The following is a 24,489-nucleotide window of genomic DNA, read 5'->3' as shown; positions in this document are numbered from 1 at the left end:
ATTAATAAATAAATAAAAAGAAAAAAACACAATAATAAGTGTGTAAAAAAATTGACACCTCACAAAAGAATAAGTAAAATGTCCAACAAATACATGAATAATTGCTAATATTCATTATCAATTAGAAAAATGCAAATCAGAACTACCCTGAGATTTCATCTCACTCCATTCAAAATAGCAGCCTTCAAAAAACAATAACAAATGCTGGAGAAAATGTGAAAAACAGTAACACTTATATACTACTGATGGGACTGGAAATTAAGATAAACCTATGGAAATTAGTATGAATGCTCCTCAAAAGGATAAAAATTAAACCCCATACAACCCAGGAATACCACTCCTCAGTATTTATCCTGAAGATTTAAAGTCATCATATTATAAAGATACATGCACACCATCTTTATGCACACCCACATTTATAGCAGCATGATTCACTATAGCCAAATATGAAACCAGCCTCAGTGGTTCCTCTAGAAAAGAAATGGATTAAGAAAATGTGATATATATATAAACATTTATATATGATTTTTTTCACTGTAAAGTAAAATGAAATTATGTTATTTGTTATAAAATGGATGGAACTGGAGACCATTAAGTTAAGCAATATATTTGAAAATCAGACAAACACTGGTTGGATAATTTCTCTCATATGTACAAGCTACAGAAAAATACTAGAGAGGTGGTGGCTCATGAATCTTGAAGGGACATAAGTAGACTTGATAAAAGGGACTACAGGGTTGGAGCAGAAAAGGGAAAAGAAAGGAATGATAGTTTAAATTGTATTCTTATATCTTGTGCATATATGAATATGTAAGAACAATTCCCACCATTATGTACAAGTAAACAAGATTAAAAACATAAACACATGAAAACTGAACAGTACATGAATGGAAGACAGAAGAATTCAGGTAAGTATAAAATTTACAGAATCCAAAAAGAATAGTGGTGCAACATACCCAGAACCTCTGCGACATTGTAAAAGTTGTTCCAAGAGGGAAGTTCATAGCCTTGAGTGCCCATGTAGGAACATGTGAAAGATCCCAAAAAATTTAATGGTATAACTCAAGGTCTTAGAAAAACTACAAAAAATCAATTCCAAAAACAGAAGAAGGAGGAAAATAATAAACATCCGAGCTGAAATCAATGTAATAAATTACAAAATTCAACATAAAGGATGAATGAAATGAGGGTTGGTTTTCTGAATAGTTAAACCCTTAGTAAAATTTAGAGAAAACAAAATTAGGGATTGAAAAGGAGAAATTACCACAGATTTCACCATATCCAAAAGATCATTAAGAACTGTTTTGAAATGTAAATTGGAAAACCTAGAAGAAATGGACACATTTTTATATGAATATATAATATAAAATATTACATATTCCTAATGAAGTCTATATAAAAAAACCTAAAGATACCAAAGAAAAGAAATGAAATAGAAGCAGTATTTAAACTGCCTTCCAAAAAATAGTCCAGAGTCAAACAGATTTTCAGTGAAATTCTTACAGACATTTAAACAGGAATTAATTAAGTAGAAAACAGTGGAACTTTTTCAAATCCATTCTATGAAGCCAGAGACCATCATAATACCAAAACCAGATAAGGACACATCAAAGAAAGAAAACTGTAGACCAATATCCCTGATAACTTAAATGCAAATAAACTTAGTAAAATATTAGCATATCATATTCAAAAACACATTAAGAAAACTGTGTATCATGACTAATTTTGTTTCACTCCAGTGATTCAAGGATGCTTTAACATCTACAAGTCAATAAATGTAATTCATCACCTGAGTAGACTTCAGGAGAAAAACCATATGGTCATCTCAATATATGTAGAAAAAGCTTTTGACAAACTTCCTGTGGTGGCTCCTCCGATAGCTCTGGGCTGCACCATGCCGGGGCGGTTCCCAGCTTCTAACCCCCGAGCGGACACTGGAGGCCTCCTTTTGGTCTCCAGTAATGCACCAGAAGCCTAGTCCGAGTGTTGTGCGTCAGGAAGACCCTTGAAGGGGCAAAATGTGTGCGAGAAGTGGAACCACGTGGTCGAAATGTTTCTCTTCGTTGATTAGCTGGAAGAGGACTGTAAGATCCATTGCCTCTGCGCCAGAGCTTTTGTGGAGGATCGAAAATTATGCAATTTGGGATTAAAAGGCTACTATGTCAGAGGCAGTGGCAACAATGCAGGAGACCAAGCTACAGAAGAGGAGGAAGATGGTCATCCCCATGGCACTACAGAATTGCATGACAGCAGAGACATAGGCCTAGATGAAAGTGAACTTCATTCTGAGGCCGAACTCATGAGAAGTATGGGATTGCCACTTCAGTTTGGTGGAGTGTCTACACATAAGAGTTTTGAGATATCTATGAATACAAAAAATAAAGTTAAAGTAAAAAAGAAGAAGAGGAAACATCAAAGGAAGTACTTGGATGAAATTATTAGGCAAGAGTCTTGGAGAAAAGAATATGAAGAAGATGACCATTTGGTTTCAGATGACCCATCTTCAGTTGAACAGTATGAGAACACTAGACCATGTGAACTTCAAAATAAAAGGAACATTGAAACAGAAAAATGTTCTGTTGAAAATACATTATCTCCAAAATTTGAAATTACAGAGAATTGGGAAAGGTATTGGAATAAATATGGAGGAGAACTGTTATGGCAAAGCTGGCAAGAAAAACATCCATATCAAATACTATCTTCTGAACCTTGGAACTTTCCTGATACAAAGGAAAAATGGGAACAATATTACAGTGAACTTTATTGGTATTATTTGGAGCAATTTCAGTATTGGGAAGCTCAACTTTGGACTTTTGATGCATCACAAAATTGTGATACAAATACCATTGCATCTAAAACAGAAATTGACAAGAAAGATGAAAATATTGTGAAAGTGGACTTAATATCTTTTTCATCTTCACCTATCACAGTTGATAAAATAGCTCTGATTCAAGTGGTAAGGATCATAATAAAACACTTGATAGAATTAGTAATATAACTCTGAGTTAAGAGGAAGTAGAACACAGCCAGTTACATTCCTCTGTAAGTTGTGATGGACAGCTAAGGTAAGTTAGTGGGAGAGAGTGTCCTGCTTCTGGTCAAAGTGAGCCATGTGATGGAGGAACCAAGAAAAGCAACTTATCTGGGAATCGAAGTGCAAATCAACTAGCCCAGGAACCACAGGAATATTCCAGAGCAAACACAAGCAATGACAGGCTGCACGCCAGTGGAACTGATGGAGATGAGAGTGAAGAAGATCCACCTGAGCATAAGTCCAGCAAACTAAAGAGGAGCCACAAACAGGACATTGATGAAAACCCAGATACAGACCTTAATGACAATGATTCCTTTCTGGGATTCAAGCATGGCTCAGGACAAAAATACGGCGAAATTCCAAATTTTAGTCACCAACAGGTCAGGTATTTAGATAAGAATGTTAAACATAAGTCAAAGTACTGAGACATGTGCAGACAAAGATGAAAACAAGCACATCTTCTTTACTGAAGAATAAGATAAACCATTTTGCAAAAAAAAGCAAAGCTCTGAGTAAGGTAGAAAATTTCTAAAATGGGTTAATTAACCAGTGGATGTGGAAGCATTACAGGAGTCATCTTCACATGATAGTGTGAAAGATACTTGTACCAGTACTGATTCAGAGGACCAAGACATGTCTGTTAGTAATGCTGATAATCCAGATAATCTATAACCTGCAAAGTGTCAGACTGTGTCTTCAGCCAGTGAACTTGAAACAGAAAAGAATGAAGGAGACAGTTCAGTAGCATCTATGCCAGAAAAGCTGGAATACATTACTCAAGAAATATCAGACTCTCCTAAGGTAGAAACTGAAGCTGAAATTACAAAGAAGAAGAAGAATAAGAGTAAAAACAAGAACAAATAGGTAAATGGTCTACCTCCTGAGATAGCTGCTGTTCCTGAGCTGGCAAAATATTGGGCCCAGAGATACAGGCTATTGTCCCATTTTGATGATGGGATTAAGTTGGACAGAGAGGGCTGGTTTTCAGTTACACCTGAGAAGATTGCTGAACATATTGCTGGCCATGTCAGTCAATCCTTCACAAGTGATATTATAGTAGATGCATTCTGTGGAGTTGGAGGAAATACCATTCAGTTTGCCTTAACAGGAAAAAAGAGTGATTGCCATTGATATTGACCCAGTTAAGATGGATCTTGCTCATAATAATGCAGAAGTATATGGAATAGCAGATAAGATAGAGTTCATCTGTGGAGATTTCATGCTACTGGCTCCTTGTTTAAAGGCTGATGTTCTTTTCCTTATTATTTTTGACAGAAAGCCTATTTAGTGCCCTCTATATGTTGAGATTGTGGAACTGTCCTTTTTGTAGGCCTTGGTTTTATTTGGAGAGGATGGAGGTATAGAGCTAATATAATGCTCTTTGGAGCTGACAGGGGAAAGAATGAAAAGTCTTTCCACTCCATGTTTTCAGGGCTGTGCTATAGGTAGAACCATCAAATTCCTGGTTGCCATGGTAAATTTGTGTTGATTGCACACTTTGATATAATTTAGAAGATGAAGAAAATAAAGGGGATAATGACAGGTGCTTGGGTCTAATTTGACTGGGTGACAGATTTGGTAATGGATTGGGTTTGCTGTAGAGTTCAGCTTATTGCAATAAGCATGTGTGGGTACTGAGAGACTAGCATAGTATCACTCTGAGAATATGTGTTTTGCTAGTTTGTAGAAATCGGAAAAAAGAGGTTATATATAGCACAAGGTAAGTATATTTGTGTTGTTTCTCAGTGCAGGAAACACACCAGACCACTGTGTAGGGAACTAGGCAGAGGGGATTGGCATGTGGTTTTTTGGGTAGCTAAAGCTTTTCTGTATAGAAACCAAGTCACCTAAAAATTGCCAACCTCTGTAGCTGTACTTTTCTATATTGCCCTTTAACTGGCTCTCTCTTGACTCCACCTGCAAACCCATACTACACCTTCTATGGGTTGAACTATGAATGCCAGTGCATATTCCTACCCTAAACTCACCTCCCTTTCTTGACTCTCCCATCATTCTTGAATTACAGCCCACCCTGAGATACAAAGTGTGCCATCCCTCAATGCCAGTTCACTGCAAATACTGTAGTTTCTACCCATCCTCCACTCACTATTAATAACTTTTTAGCAAACAGAAAGTACCTATAAAGGCTCAGTGCTTTCACTAGACAACACTTGCATGTTCAAAGTCAGTCATATTATCAATGCAATAAAAAAAACCCTAAACCACCAAAATCTACTTCTGTCAAATATTATTATTTTTGACAGTAGTGTTTTAATTTTCTTTTAAAATAAATTATTAAAATTTTAAGCAAATTTTTATGTATGAATATAAATTAAGACACCACTTAATGACCTACTATACATTTTCTGGGATTTTTTGTGTATGCATTTTTAAAATTATTTTTTATATATGACAACATAATGCATTACAATTCATATTACATGTATTTATGCTTGCCTTGTGCTCTATATAACCTCGTTTCCCCCTTTTTCCACACTAGCAAAACACATATTCTCAGAATGATACTGTGCCAGTATCTCAGCACGCACACATTCTTATTGCAATAAGCTGAACTCTACAGCAAACCTTACCCACTACCTCATCTGCCACCCAGTCAACATGGACCCAAGCACCTCTCATTATCCCCTTCATGTTCGACATCTTCTAAATTTTAGCAAAGTAGAATATCAACTCAATGTTCCTCATTTATTACATGTATTCAGCACAATTTTTTACATCTGTGGTTGTACACAAAGTAGAATCATATCTTTTGTGGCTTCATACATGTACTTAGGGTAATAATAACAATTACATTCCACTGTCTTTTATACCTCTATGCCCCCCTTCCTTCCCCTCTCTCCCCTTTTCTCCTTTTCCTTATCTGAAGTTTATGTAATCCTCCCATTCTGTTCCCTCCCACATAATGCTATAAATTAGCATCCTTAAATCAGAGGAATCATTTGGCATTAGTTTGGGGGGGGATTTGCAAATTTTACATAGCATTATATTCTTTAGCTCCATAAATTTTTCTGCAAAAGTCATGATTTTACTCTCTTTTTATGCTGAATAATATTCCATTGTGTATATATACCACATTTTCTTTTTCCATTCATCTACTGAAGGGCATATATGTTGGTTTCACAGTTTAACTATTGTGAATTGTGCTGCTATAAATATTGATGTGACTGTGTCCCTGTAGTTTGATGTTTTTAATTCCTTTGTGTAAAGAATGAGGAATGAGATAGCTGGGTAAAATAATGGTTTCATTCCAAGTTTTTCAAGGAATATCCATACTGCTTTCCAGATTGGCTGCACCAATTTGAAGTCCCACCGGCACTGTATGAATGTGCCTTTTACCCACATTCTCACCAACAATTATTGTTGTTTTTATTCTTAAATTACTGGAGTAAGATGAAATCATAAAGTAGTTTTGATTTGCATTTATCTAATTGCTAGAAAAATTTAGCAATTTTTATATATGTCAATTGATTGTATATCTTCTTCTGAGAAGTGTCTGTTCAGTTCTTTGGTACATTCATTGATTGGGTTATTTATTCTTTTGGTTTTCAGATTTTTGAGTTCTTTATATATTTTATTAATTAGTTCTATATCTGAAGAGCATGTGGTAAAATTTGTTCCCAATTATTAGGCTCTCTGTTTACTTTACTGATTATTTCTTTTGCTGAAAAGAACCTTTTTAATTGAAATCCGTACTATTTATTGTTGATTAATATAAATCATGGTGCTCTGAAGTCTTATTAAGAAACTCAGGCACTAACAGGATAGATTTGGCCTACTTTTTCCTTTTAATAGACAGTGTCTCTGGTTTAATTTCTAGATCCTTGATTCAATTTGAGTTTTTTTTTTTGCATGGTGAGAGATAGGATTTTAATTTTATCTTATTGTATTTAAATTTTGAATTTTTCCATTATTATTTTTTGAAGAGGATATCTTTTCTCCAATGTACATTTTTGGTGCCTTTTGTCAAATATAAGATACCTCCAATTATGGGCATTGGTCTCTGTGTTATCTATTCTGTACCATTAGTCTACAAGTCTATTTTGTTGAAATATCATACTCTTTTTTTTGTTATTATTAATCTGTAGCACAGTTTAAGGTCTAGTATAGTGATGCCACCTACTTCACTCTTCTTACTAAAAATTTCTTTAGCTATCCTGGGTCTCTTATTTTGCCAGATAAATTTCATGACTGCTTTTTTCTATTTCTATGAGAAATGTCATTGGGATTTTGATTGAAATTGCATTGAATCTGTATAGTGCTTTTGGTAGTGTGGTCATTTTGAAAATATTAATTCTGCCTATTCAAGAAAAAAAATTAGATCTTTCCATATTCTCATGGCTTCTTTGATTTTTTTCTCAGGGTTCTGTAGGTTTTGTTGTAGAGATCTTTCAGTTCTTGTTAGGTTGATTCCCAGGATTTTATAATTTTGATACTATTCTAAATGAATAGTTTTTCTCATTTTCTTTGCAGAGGATTTTTCATTGATATTCAGAAATGCCTTTGATTTCTGTGTGTTGATTTTGTATCCTGCTACTTTACTGACTTCATTTACTTGTTCTAGCAGTTTTCTGGTGGAATGTGTTGAGTCGTCTAGGTATAGAATTATATTGTCAGCAAATAGTGCTAATTTGAGTTCTTCTTTACCTATCCATATCCCTTTAATTTCTTTCATCTAATTGCTCTGGCCAGTGTTTCAAGAATTATGTTAAATAGAAGTGGTGAAAGAGGACATCCCTGTCTTTTTCCAGTTTTTAGAGAAAATGCTTCCATTTTCTGCCATGGAGTCCTAGAATGATGCTTCCCAATGTTGTTGCCATTGGCCATGTAATCCATCAAACTGACAAACTCAGTTTTTTTTGTCACAGGATCTATATAACAAAATATCATGTGCTTGAAGCTACTGGATTAGACAGGATAGACACAGATTATTTACCTAATAGCAAGCAATATTGAAGAGCGATGTTCTATAAATCACCAGATGCAAATATTATGGATAATATGACCTATTTAGAGTTCAAATCTAGCACCTTGCCACAAATACATTGGGGTAACTGTTTTCTGGTATAATTTTTTGTTTAAAAGAATAACTAAATAAATAAATTAGAGTAGTGTGGATAGAGCTATCAGGTCCTACTTTTTATGAATTCTGTTCTAGAAAATACACCAGGTTTTACCTGGACTCTTCACAGTATTTCAAGCACCTCTCTGGAAGGCCCCTTTCAATTCTGGTAAAGGCCAGTGACTCCTAGGGTGTCCTCTGTCAGAATACCTCTTACCTTCTAGTCTAATGAGGAAATTGGCCAAGCAGAAAACCACTACCACCACCACTCCAGATAATTCTTGTGCATGGGAATTTATAGCCATCCTATGAGTCTGAAGCTTCTGGAACTCAGAACACACTTAGAAAACCACTGCTCCAGCAGTCTCCAACATTTAGGAGATTGGGGTGTTTTTAGAACAGGTACTAGAAGAACATGACTCAAGCCCACTTTGTTACAAGCAGGAAATTCTGCTGAAATAAGACACATACCAACAACAACAGCAACAACAATAACATAAAGCCCTAAAATTGGTTATTGTGGAAATAATGGTGAAACAGTATTCTAGGTCATTTTTTACAATTGACATCATATTTTCAAAAATTTTCTTACCTTAGCCTTTTAAGAATTTCTCTTCTCTCTCTCTCTCTCTCTCTCTCTCTCTCTCTCTCTCTCTCTCACACACACACACACACACACACACACACAAGCACACACACAAATATACAAATACACACACATTTGTAAAGCATGTATAAATATAAACACAGATTTTTAGAGTAATATTTCTGTCATTTGAAAACAGTGTGCTACAATGGAACTTTGTACTCACCATAAAATTTCTCATGAATTTTACACTGCAGAGGACATTTCAATTCCTTTCATTTCTTGTTGAAATTATTTTTTCTGATTTGTTAGCATCATTTGATTTCTGCCATGAGGGGACACTCCAAATTTCTCTTACTTTATTGTTTTACTTCAATAACACTTATTTCCAAACATTTTACATAACTTATTATATTGAAAAAATTTCTGTATCTCAGATAAATGTAAGTTTCCAGACAGCAGAAATTTTCGTCCATTTTTTTCTCCATTAAATCTAATGTACATAAAGAAGTACCTGAAACAAGAAACATTTGTTATTTCAATAAATTAATGGAACAAAAACTATATGTGAAAGATCTCTAAGTGACAGAATGGTGTTGGGTGTCTCAGAGAATCCCATGTGTCATAAAGTGTTATTGTGTGACAGGTGACTCCTGCACCAAATCAAACTATTATTTTTACTGTGTATAATAAAATTTTTATTTCATTTTTAATTTGTTAGTACTTGTATTTTGGAATCTGTTAGTTTCTCTTTGGGAAAACAGTCTCACGTCTCCCTCCTGAGAAGTTTTGAAGCAAGCCTAATTTTCTAAAAAAAAGTTGAGTAGCTCATATTATCACTAGAGTAATGTTTTAAAAGCACAAATCTAATCATATTACTCCCCTGCTTAAACTACTCTTTTGTTCTTTGTGTTTACAAAGCTCACTGGCCCAAAATCTTTAACCAACTCTTGTGGCTACAATTCATAATGTATCTTCATTGTAAATTGTGTAATGGCCCTTGCACTCAAGGATTGTGTTCCAGAATGGGTATCTTCTGAAACTCAATTTTTACATCATGACAAGAGATTATATTAGATATGATTTTGTATGATCTCCAGGAGAACCAAATAAGAAAATAGTTTTGAATAACTATTCTTGCTGAGGTTGAGCAGATTCTGGATATTTTTTTAAAGTATATTCTATTTGCATATACATTGTATCTAATATTTTGTAGCTAATATATATTAAATTTCCTCATCAATGTACAATTAATTTAATAGTCAGTGGTTAATAACATGATAACTATGAGACAGAACCTCAGAAGCCTTTAATGAGATATTTAATTGCCTCAAGGTAATCTGATAGTGAGGGGGATAAGCTATCTAGGGAAAGTCTGAAGAATTAAATACCCAATTGCAGTGCCAGGCTTCAGGTCAAATAAAAGTTGACAGGGTCAACACTTCAGACTGCATTGTGATACTGAGGAAATTCATATCAAACCCCTCAGCTCTGTGAGGGGTTATCTGAGGTTTTCTTATGCATGTTTATATAAAGAGTAACATGCAGATTCTGCAAACTAACATCCCAATATATGGGGACAAAATTAGGTATGTCACCATGGAAAAGTTTTTTGGTATGGTTGAGAATGAATTTTTAGTGCCCTTTTCATATTGGGCCCAATGTATTTTCTGTGAAATTAACACCTTGCTGGAAAGCTCTGTGGCAGTAACTTTACTTCTGTAAGACACCTCCCATTTATAGCCAAAGCCCTGATTGCCCTCAACTGCAGATCTTTATGACGTCCACAGCCCTTGATGTTTAAATGCCAGTTAAAGAGTTGCTCTCTCAAGTCTCCTCATTTAAAAATGCATTCAACTTCCCAACTCAAATATACTTCTCTGCTATCACTGTGCCACCTGACATGCAGGCACTCACAACTGCTGTGCCCTTTCACCATGATAATAATGACTGTGTGCTCATTCCCCAAATAGGAGACATCATTCAGGCCTAAACATGTCAACTCTGGCTATAACATCATGAGCATGTGAGAGAAACTTCAGAGACCATTCACTAACTGTGAGAGGTGTCAGGTGCTAAGACAGTGAAATGAGACACAGTGCTGTGCATATTTCCCTGTTTCCTTTGAGCTGAAATATCTTCCTGCAGTGATCATGTAATAAAAGGAATACACCACGAATGAATGCACGTACTGTTATGTCTGAATATTACCCACTATTATATTAAGACAGAAATGTCTGGCCTATAAGCAATATTAAATTGCATTTTAAAGGACATCTATTGACTCCCTTTTCTTCAATTATATATTCTTAGAGGAAAGTGTTTCTTTAACTTAGGAGTTGTGACCATTGGAAAAAAAATTCTAGAAAAACAGTATTGTTATTGGCTCCTAGTGAAATCATGCATTTTATAATTGTAATATATAGAGAAAATAAATTATAAATTATTCCTTTAAAAATTAATAGTATATTATTTACAAAATATTTATATTTTTGCCATTCACATTAGGTTCCAACATGGCTCAGGTGGCCCTGGCCTGTTCCCAGTTCATCAACTTAACAAGCCTGATATTAGTATGTTTTTTCATATTATATGTGCTTTATCCTCTACATCTATGTGGGGAATTCTCCCTGAAAATGATCCTGAATTTTGAAAAATTATCACATCTCCATATGGCTTCTGCCCAATAAACCCCTCAATGATAAACAGTTTTGTAAAGAATATTTTCTGAAATATTTTTTGAGGAAGTAAAGAGCAACCCACTTGGAAACAGTACAGAATGTGAGCACTTTTTTTGCTAGATTACTAACATAAAATTCTAATGAATCTGTGGTGAAGACCCTTCACAGACTTCAAGAACAGATAGGAGATTTCCTCCTGCTAACATGTTTTTTAAGTCAGAGCTGCACCCAACTTGGATTCTCCTGAGGCAAAGAAAGCCCACAAGGTCATTGAACTAGCTGTTATGTCACAGGGAGAATATATATCATAAATTACCAAATAACACATCTAAAAAAAACTAATAATTACAAAATGCTATCTTGAACATAATTTAATTAAATTTAATTTTGAATGAAAATGTTTAGTCTTTAATACACCATATTTATCTTATAGCTGATAGATGAGATTTTACTTCCAGAAAGTGATAACTTAATGCTCTATGATAAAGAATGCAAGTCCAAAGAGAATTCAAGTATCAATTAGCAGACTTGCTGCTATGTCTCCATGTGAAGGTAGCAAAACTCCTGTCACAAGGTTGATACACTCCTGCATCACCTGACCACAATGATCTCATCTGAAAGAGACCACAAGTATGACACAACCTGTAACCTCAAGCAACCTTAGTAGAGGTGAGACCACAATGATATCTTAGAGACCATCTGTGAGGACAAGTTCAAGGAATACTGCATTCATTGCATACAGTAAGAGTGTCTGAGTGGCAAACCACTCTCCCATGCTAGGTTTTGTGAGCAGCAAACCACTTACCCCTTAGGCACAGCCCTGTGCATGAGGCTATGTGTTGCAGTCCCTGCTCTTTCTCCATTGCCCACTCGTTGATTGGTCACTGCAGGGACAGTTGGCCAGAAATTGCATTGGTGGCTGTCTGAAATCTGCTAAGCTACTGTCTGAGTATATATACATGGTAACTGCACAAAAATTGAAACCTGCTTCCTGCTTGGTCTCCAGAGTTCTTGATTAGTGACTTCGCAACCACAGTTTTTCCTACACTTTTCCGTGGAATCCCTCACTGCACGAGAAAGAGCCCACACAAACATCAGTACATAGCATTTGTCTTTTTTAAATGTTTGAGAAAAATTCCTTGTAATGTGATTCTCCTGACCTCTAATGAATGTCAGTATGTTTAGTGTTTCCATCATCACATCTTTGATATTTGGATATTTACTCACTTAGTCTTTGTACCAGAGGAGGTTATTCCTCCATTAGAATTGACTGGGTGATCTTTGCTTTTCTTTAAGCATTTATTAGGCTGGAGATAATGAGAATAACTTTCTGCATCCTGCCATTCTCTAAGAATGACAGTTCCTTCATACTCTTTTAAGCAGCATTCAGCTTGTCCATGAGTTCCTTTTTTTTTCTTTTAATCTATGCAGAGGTTTTACTTTTCTTCAGGCTGCTTTTCACATCATACCTAAAAGTCAACTGGTGGAGCAACTCTGAGTGAGAAAAAAATACCCATTAAAGTGATGATAGGTAGGCCTACCTACATCTTCTATGGAGGTTGTAATAACTGACTTGTTGCCTCAGGTTATTGGGAGAAAATAACTTCAGTTTCAACTCACTAAACTTGTCATATTTTAGCTTAAGTGCAATCTCCACAGAGAATTTTAGGTCCTCCAAGGCATCTATTCACCACAGGACTCTGCAAAGTAACCATGGATCCACTAGCTACAACATACACCAGGGGATCATCCTAAAATTTGCCTGGGACCAAACCAAACCAGTAACTGTTTCTCTTCTACAGGATTCAACACACTCACCATGAGAGTCATTCACTAATGAAAAAAAAATCTAATACAATTTTAACTGTATTGACCATGTGCAACTTTGCTTTGATTTTGATCAAAGTATTAATTTAATCACTAATGAAACATTTTAACTGAAAAAAAATCATGATATAGACTTTGAAAAATATTTATTTTCTAAATATTTATTTTCTAGTTGTAGGTGGACACAATATCTTTATTTCATTTATATGTGGCATTAAGGTTTTAACCTTGTGTCTCACATGTGCTAGGTGATCACTCTACCACTGAGGCAAAATCCCAATCTCTCATGATATAAACGTTGATATCTACGTTTTTGTTTATAATAGTGTTTTGATTCATCCATGTTTTTCTGTGGATAAGAAGTTTACTTATTTAATTAATTAATTAATTTATTTATTTATTTATTTTCACCTGAAATGAAACCCAGGGGCACTTCATCACTGAGCCACATCCCTAGCCCTTTTATCTTTTTTATTTTGAGAAAGAGTCTCTCAAATTTTCTTAGGACCTTTCTAAGTGGCTGAGGCTGGATTTGAATTATGGTCCTCCTGCCTCAGCCTCCCAAGCTGCTGGGATTACAGGCATCATTTTCATTATGTTTAAATAATTTGACATTTTGTGAATATGTAAAAATAGTGCTGAATATTTAGAAACTTTAGTTGTAGGCAAATTTTAAAATGGGCACAAACACCAGTAGGATTAACTAGTTCTTGTGTTCTATTGTATATATAGAACAATATATGATATGATTCAAAATTACTAGAAGAAAGTAAATGTGATAAACAAAATGAGAAATGATAAGTATTTGAGGAGGCAAAATGCTAATTACACCATTATTATCAATATATGTGTCAAATTACTATATTGTACGATAAAGATATACTTGTGTCAGACTGAAGTGGTGGTTCAGTGATTGAGCACTGGCCTTGCATTTGTAAGGCACTGTGTGCAATCCTCAGCACCATATAAAAATATAAAGGTATAGCAATTATCTACAACTAATCAAAGAAATTAAAAAAGATATGTGTAAATTAAATTATAAAGTTATGAATAGTTGCACATATATATGTTCTTTTATAAACATATTTTTATTTCCACTGGAAGTAGAAATGCTGAGTAACTTATTTTAAATATTTTAAAACAGATTTTTTTTTGTTAAAATTGGCACATCCAAATATTCAGACAATCTAAAAAATTATATATATATATATATATATATATATATATATATATATATTCATGTAATCATCACAATTCAATCTATTACCTGAGGATATACCCTTAACTTTACTTTATTGATTGTAATTTTTCATCATGGTAAGAACATTTTAATGAGATCTTTCCTCTTAACAAATATATATGACATAAATATGTAAATACCTGCCTGGCCAAAACTAAAAATCCAGTAAAGAAGTGTCCAAACTTCCCCAAACCCTGGACCACACATTTTTCAATGATAGCCTTCTTACCAGGTTTTACTTACTATCATTATGATTTTGATAGTAATTATCATGATGATTCTTAATGCTCAACACTTTTTATACAATTTTTTCATTTCTATGCATTTTGGAGTAAACATCTTTTCTGATTTTTTCACTATTTTCAATTGGGTTTTCATTTATTACTCGTTCTTTAGTTAGAACTGTACTTTGGATATTAACTCCTTGTTTGGGAATATCTGGTTTGGGAATATGCTAATATATCTAGTTTGGGAATCTATTCTACCAATCTGCTCACTTTTCACTCTTGTATTCTTTGCTAAGCATGACCTTTGAGTTTTGACAGAGTCTTGCTTCTCTATTTCGGTATTGTGGCTCATGCTTCTGGTATCATGTTAAAAACCAAACATTGAATGTACCCTAAAGGCCAATGTATTAAATGTCTGGTCTCCCAGTGGTGCAACTGGATGGTGAGATCATTGGAAGAGTAAAGGTGTAGGTCCTTAGGTCAGTGGGCCTGCCCATTAGATTATGTAACCCAACTGTGCTCGCTATTTTCTTCCTGGTTTGAAGTGTGAGCTTTTACTTGCACACATAGTCTTGCCAGGGTGTGACACAATTCAGGGCCTTCTCCAGAACTGAGCAAGGAAGGCACCATGCTATTCAATACCCCAAACTAAGATACACGAGTCATTTTTCTTTTTAAATTGGTTTCTTCAGGTATTTTGTGGTAGAATGTGCAACTGAATAATGTATATCATTTCCAAGAAATCATTATCAATATCATTGCTATTAAAATATTCAAATATTGTTGCTTGTACCAGTTTTAGTTTCAGGACTTGCACATAGACTTTTTTCCTTAAAGTTACTGAACTTGCATTTTATTTATATTTCTATATTAATGCTTCAATTACACCAAATCTAGAATTAATGAGCTTGACTATTCTATTTGCATACTTGCATATATCAGGCTTTGATTGAATACACCTCTTTTGTCTCTCTCTCTCTCTCTCTTTCTCTCTCTCTCTCATACCATTATATTTTACAAATAATCTGTCTTTTTCTTCTTCTCATTGCCTTTCCTATAGTTTCCACAAGTGAGAGAACTTGTATGGTACAAATATTTTCATAACTAATTTTATGTGACACAGTAATATCTAATTCCATCTATTGTTCTGCAAATGAGGTGTTTCATTTTTCCTTATTACAAAAATAAGTCCATTGTGTATATATATGACACTTTTTTTCCTACATTCAGCTTTTGAAATACAGCTATGTTGATTCCATATCTTATTGTAAATAGTACCACAATAAACATGGTTATGAAGGTATCTCATATGTATATCCCAAAGATACACACCAGGAGAATATATCCACTTACATATATATATATATATATATATAATATATATATATATATATATATATATTTATATATATATATATATATATATTTCTCCATCTTGGGTTGAGATAATATCCTAATGAAAGTTTGAAGTGCATTTACATAATTGAAGATCTTGTTAAGCTCTCCTACCACACATACATTTTTTGGGCACCATAACATCCATTTTCCTGCCCCTACCCCACCCCACCCTGTAGCCTAAAAAGTGGTCATGACCCTGGCCTTCTCAGGTAACTCACAGCCCCTCTACTGCCATCTAATGGAGAGCTACCCTCATGTGAATAACCGTATCCTGAGCTCCCAGGATCCCTGGGCCTATTAAGCCCTTAGGCTCAAACCCTGGTGCCCACCTCCCATCACTTTTAGCATTAGAAAGAGGCCTGGCTCACTTCAGGGAAGCTAAAACACACATTGGTACCCACCTGACCCCAGCCTGGCCCAGAGCACAACCATCCTTGTGCACCTGCTTTTCCCCATCTCCTTCTGACAGCATGAAGGTGGAACACTTTGTATTGCCCAGGAAACAAGGGCCACTAGGGTTGTGCCACCACCAATTTTTGCCACCCTTAGCACAGTATAGCCACGCAAAAATTCCTGTTAGCTTTCATATTGCTCCTTTTGTGTGAAGACATATGGAGAGGTGCAGCAAGGAGGAAAACTTCTGCCCCCACATCAGGCCAAGAAAGAGACGGAGCAGACCCTGACACCAAACCAGCTTCTCTTCTAGGAATTATTGGGCCTAGATCCCTGGAACCTGGGGAAAATGTCAGGCCTGAGTTGAGAAGATGGCATCAGCATGGGAATGGCTTGGGAAGCTGAGGAAGAAAGAGCCAATGTTCACTGTATTCAAATGATGGACTGTGGTGAGCCGTTTCTGTGAACTGTGGCCGCCATTACAAGATGGCCCTGGTTTCCCCTGTAGTCTGTGACAAACAACTCCTTATCAGAATGAGTTGGCACGCTGTGACTTGGCACCCTATGAGAAAAGTCCACGTGGCAGTTGTGCATTGGGGCTTTATCTGCTTTATTAAGGCTGGGGCACACGGGAGTAGTAGTAGTGGCAGTAGTAGTAGCAGTAGTAGTAGTGGCAGTAGGAGTAGCAGTAGAAGTAGTAGTAGGAGTAGCAGTAGAAGCTAAAAGACATGTCAATACAAAGGCCTGAATAAACAGCTGAAAGAAGAAAAAGTATCAAGGACCTGAATAAACTGCTGAAAGAAGATTCCTGAGTTGCGTCTTCCTTGAGGGCAAGGGGTCGCGACAAGTGGCGCCGAAACCCGGGAACCAGAACTTTCAGTCAGTCAGGGGTGGTGCACCGGTTAGTCCCAGGTAAGTGGGATCTGCGATCAAAGCAGGGATAGTCCCAGTAAGTGGGATCCGCGTCCAAAGCGGGGTCAGCTCCTCTACAAAGAAAGAGAGAGCCTCACATTTATTGCAGCTGCACTGTGTACTTTCACTTTTGTTTTCTGTGTTTCTTTTGTTGTGTCATTTCGCTTTTGTTTTTTGTGTTTCTTTTGTTGTTGTGTCCTCTGTAGATAAAGAGAGAGCGGGGAAAAAATAAATAAATAAATAAGACGCTCCTCTGTAGATAAAGAGAGAGCGGGGTTTTGTATTTTCACTTTCTTTATACTGCTTGGAACAGTATGGGTGCTACTCCCTCAAGTCCAATTTTGCTGGCCTTGGACGGGTTACTGCGTTCTAAGGGACTTAAAGTGAAGCAGTGCACATTACAGAGGTTTTTAGAAGAGACTGACTCTGTAGCTCCTTGGTTTGCTTTTTCAGGGAGTCTCACGATTCCCAGTTGGGACAAATTAGGGAAAGATCTGGATTTCGCTTACAAACAAGGAACTTTAAGGGGCGGTACCATTCCGCTTTGGAAATTAGTGAGGGGGTGTATAATGGATGGTAAATGCCAGAAAGCTGTGAGCGAGGGTCACGCCGTTCTTGAGCAATTGCATGAAGAAAAATTGGAGGGGTCACATAGCGAGGTAGCAGAAAGTATTAGGAGTAAGAGTGGTGAAAAGATAAAGGAGTCTGAAGTTAAACAGAGGAGAAGGCTCTATCCGGACTTGACTGAGTTAAAAACTCCCAAGGACACAAGTAGCTCGGACAGTTCTGAGGAATTAGATCCACCCTAGCCGCTCTCAACCCCGCCTTCTCATCTTCCCCCTCCCTATCAGGCCCACAGAAAAGTCTTAATTGACCTTCTCCAGAATATTCACCATGGCTTATTTTAGGACTTTCAGCAAAAGAATCTCTACAAAAAGGTTTAATGTAGATAAACTTCCTATTTTCATGTTGCCCTGTTTTATTTGGCTACTGTCTGAAAAAATCAGCATTCCAGGCACTGGACACTCCCTTACTAGTTTTTCACAAAAATATGTAACAGGGCCTCTGGCCTTGAGCTGGGCTTCACAGTGCTGACTACATTTCTAAGATAAGGGAGTTACTAACTGGGCTCCATGGTAACAGCTGGCAGGAGGAAGAATTGGAAAGGGAGATAGAGGAACTGGAGGGTCGATTGAAAAAGTCAAGATTTAAAGCACCTACAGCCCCGATCGCTGTCACGCTCCCTCCTTATAACCCCGATTGGGACAAGGACAACCCCAGAAGGCTGGGGGGTGTTCAGTGGCAGCCTAAGACGGCCCAAACTTCCCAGTAATTGAAAACTTGGATGCCGATGGACAGCCGGCCAGAGTACATGTTCCTTTAGCCTTTAAGGATATTAAACAACTAAAGGAGGCAGTTACTAATTACGGATCCCATGCCCCCTTTACATTGACTCTCTTCGAGTCTTTCTCTGCCAATCAGCTGACACCTAGTGACTGGCAACAGCTTTGCATGGCTGTGTTGTCCGGAGGGGATTTTTTGTTGTGGAAAAGTGAAAATCAAGAGAGGTGTCTCGAGCTAGCCCGAGTCAATCAGGACGCCGGCTTCCCACGGCATAACCTTGAAATGTTAACAGGCTTGGGACAATATGCTATCATAAATCAACAAATTAATTATAATCCTGGGGTCTATGCTCAGATAGCTACAGCAGCCATTTAGGCTTGGAAGGCTCTACCTATTTCAAATGCTAAAACAAAAATTTCAAAATTGCTCAAGGACCCTCTGAGCCTTATTCTGACTTCCTTGCCTGTTTGATACAGGTAGCAGAAAAAATATTCCCTAACTTGGAACAAGCCATGCCGGTCATTAAGCAATTGGCTCTTAAATATGCAAATTCCTATTGCCAAAATGCCATTAAATCTACCAGAGCAAAGAGTGTTGATGACATGATTCGAGCTTGTAAGGATATTGATGGAGCTCATATTACAGGACAGGTTCTGGCCGCTGCCCTCAAAACGGAAACAGGGGCCCGGCCCGGGCCCCGGAAGCCTAGGTGTATGGGGCAATCCAGGGACGGAATGGTACCCCGGGGAGTGGGAGACTTCGTCACCTCCCAGGGACCAAACCCTTTCTATCTGTAGACTCCCTAGGGAAATGCCAGGAAGTACAGGATGTACAACTGCAACTGCAGGTCGCAGAGACAGAACAAGCTGCTACCGCAGTAAGATCTTGGCCAGGCGGGGGAAAATGCAGACAAATTCAAACAAAATACAATCGGCTAAGAAAACTTGGAGAACTTTTGCCCTAAAAATGGGCACCAGACTCCATGTTGTTTGCATCACCATGGTAACCATGGGGTGCCTGGCCGGCATAGCTGCTTCCTGGTCCCACCTCCCACACTTTTGCGGGCTTCTGATTGGTTCTTCCACAGTCACTCAGACAGGACTTCTGGTCCCGCTTTCCAGCCACTAACCTGTACTGCTGTGTTTCAGGTTTCTACCGGAGCTGCTCAGAGCCTGTATTTTTTTTTTACAAAAAAATGCCTACCTGTAAATGCTAATGAAAGATATCTTTTTCAGACAAAATTTAATTCCACAGGTTTCTATGTTACAGTCCTAAATTTAAGCTAGTTCTAAGTTAAATAACCTGACTTTTTCTCTATAGTTGTGTTACTAAATAATGTTCTATTGATGGGAGATATCAAATATGCTTCTTTATATTTTACTTTTAATTTTGAAGGTTATGAGGATGCATTTGCTCGCCACAGGAACAAGCCGGCAAAGTTCCTGTGATGACCAAAAAATCCTTATTTTCATTGCTAACTATAAAAATAAAAATGTATACTCAAGGATCTTATTTCAGTTACATCAAGTGACGTCACATAGAAGAGTGCACTCCTAGTTAAAAATAAATTTAAATGGATCCAAATATTTTAAGACCACGTGGTTACATAAAGTTAATGCAATTATAAGTTATGTTCTTATTCTTTATATATATATTTTAGATATTTAGATAACCTATATTTGTTAATCTATAAATTAATTAGCACATGCCTAATTGATTAGTTAATATATATTTGCCTAATTGTTTTTCTTCAACAGAAAACCTATAATTTAAGTTTTATATTTACATTTATCAGGTACTCTGTTTTTTCAGTTACAGATATTTGAGATAAATGCGTTTACTATAAATTTGCTTTTAAGTAAAAATACAATCAAGTAATTTCTACTTCTCAAGGTTATTGTTCAAACTCATATAATGATAAATTATTATAATTATTTCTCCAAAATATCTAAAGGTTTTAACTTTATTTTCATTGATATTTCTTCTCAAAATATAATAATTTGTTTATAGATTCTAAGGTTTTCAAAAATTGTTCCAAAATATAAAAAGCAAAAAAAAAAAAAAAAACACACATGCCTCCTCCTGGATGAAGAACGTTGGTGTCCTGTGATTTTTTTATTATTTTTTAACCTCGACGTCTCTCGCCGGACTCGGTTTCCGTTAGCCGGACTTGGCATCTGGAGGTCCTTACCGAGATTCGGAAAGCAGAGGTAAGCAGACAAGGCTCACCTTCTAAGGGAGAAGGGGGAAGATTGGATCAAAGATAATTTAAAGAGACAGGGTACGTACCATGGGTAACTCAACAGTGAAACTTCGTCTGGCCAACGAAGTTAAAGAACTGTTAAACAAACAAGGAACAGGAATAAAAACCAAGACAGCAACTGAATTCGTTGAAGCTATAGCCCAGGCTTGTCCTTGGTTTCTGACGGGAGGCTTTCTTAATAACAGTGATTGGGATTTGGTAAAGCAGGATCTCCAAAAGTTGTTGAGGGACCAAAGTCCAGATAGAGTCCCAATTGCTACTTTCTCTCTATGGAGATTGGTAAAGGATGCTCTTTTAACTGATAAAGTGAAGATTAAGGAGCAGCTTGCTGAATGCAAACAGGCTCTTAATCAGGTCCAAACTGCTGCCACTATTAATCAGGTTATTCAACAAACTTCCACCATACTCGATTCTCAAAATAAATTTAACCAACATCTTTTGTCAGGGATTTTAGCTGCCAACCAAAGAATAGATTTACTCCAAGCTCAGGTAGAAGAATTGGCTGACTTGGTGCTTTTGGGTTGTGTTGACCAACATGCACATTTATGCATAACCTCTGTCAGATTTAATAATTCCAGGAATGCTTCCCGCATCATCGGAGAGTACTTGGCCGGAAATTGGTCCATGGTGGCAGAAAATTTGATCCAGTCTCAACTGACTCAGATAGCTGTTTTGAACGACACCCGTGTCATACCGGTGACTTTGGGACAATTCACCCTTTGGATTTCTTCTGCCTTTTCCTTTTTTAAGGAATGGGTGGGAATAGGCATTTTTGGTGCAATGTGTTGCTTTGGTATGTTTCTCTACTTGTGGTTTCTCTGTCGCCTCAAGGCCCGCAGTGCTCACGATAGGGCTATGATCATACAAGCTCTTGCTGCTTTAGAAAATGGCAACTCGCCACAAGTCTGGCTTGTGCATCTTAAACAGTAAACCTTTGACATGGTCGTTGCACCCCAAGTTACATTGCACTGGGATCGACATGTCCTTCTTTTGTCACTCTTCTAGTGTTGGAACTTCTACCATATCTTTCCTTTGTGCATACCTCTCCTCCCTGCCTTTCTGCACTAGGATCTTTGCTAGCTAATCTTACAGTCCAACTACACCTGCCATTTGATGGTGATGGTCATGGGTCCTGTTTATGGAGGCGGTTACCATAACAATGTCCTGTTGGCCACAACACGCTGAGCTGATCTTGTAGTACCCAGTGACGGGCAACTTCCACGCTTGCACTGCAACCTAAGACAGGGGAGTGGGGCCTCCCCAGAGACGGGTAAGCAGTGCAGGGGCGGTGGACGACCTAAGACAGGGGCTACTTGATTCCCTTTGACATGCAATAAACAAAAGAGGGGAACTTGCTGATAGCAGGCCTTCCCTGGCCCCCGGGGCCCAGCCCCCAATTCCTTGTTCTGCATGTCAAAGTGGCCAGTTCACAAGGCCATGACATATGTGCTCCACGGGAACGTCTTGACCTTTATCTAACAATGGCAGATGTCACAACCAAATTTCTCCCCCTCTCTATTGTCCGTGCCTTTCTCTTAGGGTGTTGCCAACTTAATTTTGTCTGCACTACAAAGACAGCCTCAGCTGTCCCCCTTTGTCTACCATCGTCACGATACAGGATGCGAGGCAAGGCACTGCACTTGAGTGATCCACTTGAGTGGACCTCAAGGGGAGCATGTCCTATTGCATGCGGGTTTGACGTCCACGCCCCGCCCCACGAAAAAAGGCGTTGGCTGATATGGCCTCAGGTTTGGGGAAGGGCCCTCCTTAAGGCTGGGCCATACTATGCAGCCACTTCTGTACAGTGGGATAGGACCTCTACTCTCGCCTGTATTGTCGTAATAAAACAAAAAAGGGGGAACTGTGGTGAGTCATTTCTGTGAACTGTGGCCGCCATTACAAGATGGCCCTGGTTTCCCCTGTAGTCTGTGACAAACAACTCCTTATCAGAATGAGTTGGCACGCTGTGACTTGGCACACTATGAGAAAAGTCCACGTGGCAGTTGTGCATTGGGGCTTTATCTGCTTTATTAAGGCTGGGGCACACGGGAGTAGTAGTAGTGGCAGTAGTAGTAGCAGTAGTAGTAGTGGCAGTAGGAGTAGCAGTAGAAGTAGTAGTAGGAGTAGCAGTAGAAGCTAAAAGACATGTCAATACAAAGGCCTGAATAAACAGCTGAAAGAAGAAAAAGTATCAAGGACCTGAATAAACTGCTGAAAGAAGATTCCTGAGTTGCGTCTTCCTTGCGGGCAAGGGGTCGCGACAATGGACATTGTAGCTAAGATAGTTTCCAACAATAAGTAGATTCGAACTATTATTTAATTAAATCGTTTTTATTTAAGTTTCTTTACAAAAGTCTTTTTTTCTTTTCTTAAGTCACTTTGTTCTCAGGTTAAAGTATTAACAACAGATGCTTTCAGTTCATGGGAAATATAATTTTTTAAAACAAAAAAAGAATTCTTTGAATGAATACTAATGCTGTTAGTAGAGGAAAAAAAAAGATTTGTTGAGACACATAAGGAAAATTGACAATATTAAAATCATGTTTAGGATAGACAAGAAAGAAATCATGATTAATAAAAGAATAAGTGCAAATCATCCAGAAAGATTTTTAAAAATTTGAAAATGCCTTGCCCCCACAAGCCTGCAGAATCCTCATTAGATTTTGTAGAAAATAGCAGCATAAAATCCTTTAGGTTCTAAGGTGGAGACTAAAAAAAAAAAAAGAAAAATGTGGATGGCTTCAGAAGTTCTTTTTCTCCTTATGAGTTTTTTTTTAAATTAATATTACTTTTAATTTGGTGGAGAGATACTGAAAAACTTTGATGGCCCAGGGATAATTGCCCCATCTCTCCACCTCCTATGCCCTACACCTGTATTTATTTATTTTTTCTTCTCAGTCCACCTTTGGTGAGGGGGAGGAGGAGGAAGAGGAGGAGGAGGAGGAGGAGGAGAAGAAGTAGTAGTTGGGGAGAAGGAATTGGGGAGGAGGAGGTGGGGGAGGGGGGTAGGAAGGGGAGGAGAGGAGAGAAGGAGGAGTAGGAGTTGGGGAGGAGGAGTTGGGGAGGAAGAGGAGGGAAGGAGGAGGAGAGGGGGGGAAGGATGAGGAGGAGTTGGGGAGGAGGAGGGGGAGAAGGGGGAGGAGGATGAGACGGGGAGGAGGATGAGGAGGGGAGGAGGATGAGGAGGAGGAAGAGAAGGAGAGGAGGGAAGGAGGAGGAGGAGTTGGGGAGGAGGAGTTGAGAAGGAGGAGGAGAGGAAGGGAGGGGGAGGGAAGGAGGGGTTGGGGAGGAGGAGTTGGGGAGGAGTAGTTGAGGAGGAAGAGAGGAGGAGGAGGAGGGGAGGAGGAGGAGGAGTTGGAAGAGTTGGAGGAGGAGTAGGAGGGAGGGTGAGGATCTCCATTGACATAAACAACCAGGCAGCAGTTATTCACACGGGAACGTGGCTGCGAAGCCTCAGCTACAGCTTCAGGGGGGAAGGTCAGCGCCCAGGGCAGCCGGCACCTG

At 37.7% G+C, this 24,489-nt stretch overlaps 1 pseudogene; it reads left to right on the top strand.

The window, feature by feature from the left end:
* The first annotated feature begins 865 nt into the window (after positions 1-865).
* LOC144252540 (trimethylguanosine synthase pseudogene) lies at positions 866-4,322 on the top strand (annotated as a pseudogene).
* Positions 4,323-24,489: the final 20,167 nt, after the last annotated feature.

This window comes from Urocitellus parryii, unplaced genomic scaffold (assembly GCF_045843805.1).
Source record: "Urocitellus parryii isolate mUroPar1 unplaced genomic scaffold, mUroPar1.hap1 Scaffold_45, whole genome shotgun sequence".
Lineage (NCBI taxonomy): Eukaryota > Metazoa > Chordata > Mammalia > Rodentia > Sciuridae > Urocitellus > Urocitellus parryii.
This window is presented reverse-complemented; position numbering and strand designations above follow the sequence as displayed.